Source organism: Carya illinoinensis, chromosome 1 (genome assembly GCF_018687715.1).
Source record: "Carya illinoinensis cultivar Pawnee chromosome 1, C.illinoinensisPawnee_v1, whole genome shotgun sequence".
Classification (NCBI taxonomy): Eukaryota; Viridiplantae; Streptophyta; class Magnoliopsida; order Fagales; family Juglandaceae; genus Carya; species Carya illinoinensis.
The window spans coordinates 34,122,083-34,126,430 of NC_056752.1; the positions used below are offsets into that span (position 1 = coordinate 34,122,083).

Sequence of the window (4,348 nt, forward strand, 5' to 3'; positions counted from 1 at the left end):
CTTCAATAGCCCTATGCTTGCCCTAAAAAATCCCTTGGTTCCTTCTAGACAAGCAACCCCAAGCAATCATAAAAAAGGCCTCTAACTCATCCTGTTTGCTGCTATTCTGCTCTTGAAACACAACATTCTGAAAATTTTTAAGAGGATTTTAGATAAAGTGATAGTACTTTTGTAAGTTATTTGACAAAAAAAAAAATCCCTTATTTAAAAGAAAATTTCTATTATCAAGTTTGATATTTTTTTTTTCTCTTTCTTATGCTTTATTCGATTTTTTATGGCCTTTTTAAAAAAATATTCCTAACAAATTTTAATTCAACTATTTATTTCAGTCCTAAAAATACCTAACCCCTCCAAACTTATAATCTTGGCTGCATCTGTAGGTGTATGTCTATCATTTTCCATAAAAATACTATTTTTTGCATTTTATCTACGTCATATTAATTAAAACTTAGCAACAGAATTGCAATTTCTTTATCATATCTTCAATTTTTCCATCGATTTTGCATTATCACAACTTGGAATCTTCAACTCACACGTAGGACTAGTTTGGATTCACAGAGTGTTTAATCTCATCTCATCATTACAACTTTTCTAAATTTTCATATAAAATATAATAAATAATTAAACTTTTTCGAATTACAATTTAACTTCTTCAAATTTAAAAAAAATAATAGTATTAAAAAATAATATTCTAACAATATTTTATTAAATTTTTAACTTTCATCTCATCTCTGAATCCAAATGAACCCATATTTTTTAAATATTGGATAAAAAAGTACATTTTGAACTATTTAATTACTAGACATTTTATACTATATTTGCATCTCAAAGTATCAAAACTCGCAAATTACACATTAAATAAAAACTTTATCAAACGTACGTGTACAACAATTAGTTCCCTCTAAGGATAGCAATATTGCTATGTATTATTAGTTAATCACATTCCATGACATATACACCAAACTATTCATTTTTTGCAGATACAATTAAAAGACCTTCTCATGACTCCTTTCTTTGGCTCGTGGGCACATGCCACATGTTTTTGTTTCATTTTTTTTTTTTTTTTGGACAAAAGGTCTTGGCATGTTGTATAGAAAGAGTTAAAAAAAAAAAAAAACATGACTGTTGCATTGTCTACTCATGTGTTTTGTACTCATTCAAACCCATGTGTGGAACCTAAGATCATTGATGATACTATCTATATGTATACAATACAATTGGTACAATCACAAATCACTGGTAAAGAAACTGGATCTTGTTGTAGGAATCGATTAAACATGACATTTTGCTAGATATCACATGTTGGCATTTTCTCTCTTCCAATTATTAGTGATGTACATCAAGTTCATGTTTGATAAAGAGAATTAGAAAAAAATAAAATAAAACGAGAGGTGCTTATATATACCATCGTGCACTAAGTTGGGAAAGAAGTTAGTGGTAATTAAAAGTGATGAGTAGAATAAAGAAAAAGGTTGAAACTAGGCTTGCAACCCGATCATCCCAAGCGGGGTTTTGATCCGATCCAATTATTTGAATTGGACAACGCAGCCCAATAAATTCGGTCAGGTCAACCTTTTTTTTTTATCTTAACGCTTAAAATGGAAATTAATGAATACTAATAATGAGAAGAAAGAATTAATTTACAAACATATCAACTCATTATTACTAATTATTACACCATTATCAACTCTTTTACCCGTGATCTCACAAACATAAAATTAAATTATTTTAAATTATAATTTAACCCAAAATTCATGATCATAATCCAGGTTGGAAAGAGATTTTGCCCCCACAAAAGAAGTGATTGCATCTCTTTAGCTTACTCCCCAAAAGAAAGAGTGGAAAACATTAGCAATCCTGAAAAAGAATAAAGTGCAATCTATACCTTATTCTTAATTTGGTTCTTCATTTAAGCAAAAAAGTTCATAAATATAAGAACCAAAAATATACAAAAAAGGCGCATAAATCAAAATAAGAATACACTTCGAATTTATTGGCACAGTTAAAGCATATTGAAAAAGCATTTTAAAATAATCATCATGTCATGAACTTCTTCTAAAGATTGGATCTACTTTAAGATATGGTCAACATGATAGCAGGAAGTTTGCTGATTAGTAAAAACTTGTCAACCAAATAAAGATACATGGAGAAGCATATCAACACAAGATGGATGTACTAGGGACCAATTTGCCTCTATACCCAGGATTAGAAGTCCTACTTTAGAAGGAAAATCCTCCTGTATCTTGTAACATTACTTCAGATATATAACACATCCAAAAGTAGGAGTAGGTAGAGACAGAGAGAGCAAGACCAAGCAACAGTTTGGGGAATTGATCGCCAATGATAATATGTTTAACGATCTGAAGCTAAAGTTTCCAACAAATTAGAACAAAGAAATAAATAATGCTATCCAACTACGACCTTCAAGTTGGTAGAAGTATCAAACTTTAGTACTTGAAAACTACATTTATGCGTTTCCAAATCACTCGAATTATAGCTTCCATATTTAGGACTAGCAGAAGTGACTTTATCTGCAGTATGATAATTGAGACTGGACCATGCTCTACTCTTCTCCAATATTTCATGGAAAACTTCCAAAAAAATTACTCATTTTACCTATAGATACTATGCAATAAAGAACCAAATTGAAGTTCTTGCCAAATTCAAAGCTTTTTACAGCCAAAAATACATATGCTTTCTATATATGGATTCCAGTTAACCAGGATATATAAAAGAAACGAAAAAAGAAAGATATCAAAAAATTTGTCATTTTATCCAAAAACGAAAGAAAAAAAATCTCCACCTCCCATTCCTACTTTGATCCTCCAAAACCTAAGTGCTACTCTGCCTTCAAGTCCGATCTTAAAGGCCACAAACCAAAACAAAACCTAAAATTGCCAAAAAAGAAAGAAAGATATACCCATCTGTCACCGTCATCCATCCATCACTTGAGTGTATAATTTTTTGATCCACCTAAAGCTCTTCCTCCGATTCCCTTTTATCTTGCCCTCCACAAAAATTTAGAACCCGTGAGCCAGGACTGCCTCCACCAACCCATATGCATAGCTGTTTTGAGAACATCGGGATGTGCAAGCTCCCCCAAAGATCGAACGACAATATGAGACGGAATAAGCCGGCAACAAATTGAGGGGAAGGAATAAGCCAGTGATAAACAGAGGAGAAAGAAGGCTACGAGAAATGGAGGTGACGACGAACAAAGGCAATGAGATGAAGAATGGAGGCGATGAGATGACGATGGGAATGGGGAGGGCTATCAGCTAGGGTTGATCTGCAAGCTTAAGTAGAAGTGGTTTTTTTTTTTTTTTTTTTTTTTAAATGTTAGTAGGGTTGAAACTGGTGTTTTAACGGGTTCAATCTGAAAGTCCGTCCAAAACCCTTTTCATCGGGCAAGTCGGGTCGGGTCGGGTCATTCTGATAGACTGGGTCCTTGGTTTTTCTTCACATGCCTAGTTGAAGCACCTTAATTACAACTACATGATTAAGAGGAAATGATGGCTGAACTAATTAGATTTACTTAATTATTGATAATGCCAAGGAAATCACATGTATGTATGTCATGTTACCCTATTATATGTTAGATTATCATAACTTATAATAAAATAGTACTTTTATAGAGAAGATTTGATTCCACGTCCCAAATCTAGTGATTTAATAGTAACTTCTCATCCCTCTCGTGGCTCTTAGTTGAATTCTTGGTCCACGATTGCATGCCATAGTCATTCAAATCCATTTGTCATCTGAATTCATCTAGAGAGGCAAAAATTGAGATAAGTACACAAATAGACACATGATGGATCCCATTTCCCTAAACCCCAAAGTTACCATTGGATAACTCAAAATTCACACTTGGTTTAAGAGGAGATGCTAGTTTTAAGAAGTAAACTTATCCATTCGTATAAGATTGCTTTCTTCTCATTTTTTTTTATTTTATTATCGTAATTATATTGATCGATGTGTTACATTTTAAATAAATTTACAACTCACATGCAAGTAAAACTTCTACAATGATATAAAATAACAAAATTTAAAGTAAAAATATCAATTTGCTTTGAATAATTAAGCATGAACCAGGTGTTCCATAGGGGAATAACCTTATAAAACATAAAGGGGGAGAGTTTCTTGAGCAAAAGGTTGCCCTAGCTAGGCATTCACAACCATGGAAAAGAATGGAGGGTATGGTAAACATCCATCAAAGGGAAGGGGACACGTAGATGAGAACATATGGAGGCAGTGATCATAGGGTGGGGTGGTGACACGTGTAGTAGCAGCAAAAGTAGTGGGGATGTTAAGGACCAAGGTAACCAAACCAAACCCAACCAACCCACAT

General features: G+C 32.9%; 1 long non-coding RNA gene across 1 annotated transcript; it reads right to left on the bottom strand.

Annotated features, from left to right (window-relative positions):
• Window positions 1-1,635: 1,635 nt before the first annotated feature.
• LOC122315796 lies at window positions 1,636-3,517 on the bottom strand. The gene is made up of 2 exons (XR_006244116.1): window positions 2,921-3,517; window positions 1,636-1,857 (listed from the first exon to the last, which is right to left on the bottom strand). It is a non-coding gene; the product is annotated as an uncharacterized LOC122315796 (long non-coding RNA).
• Between the last annotated feature and the right edge of the window lie 831 nt (window positions 3,518-4,348).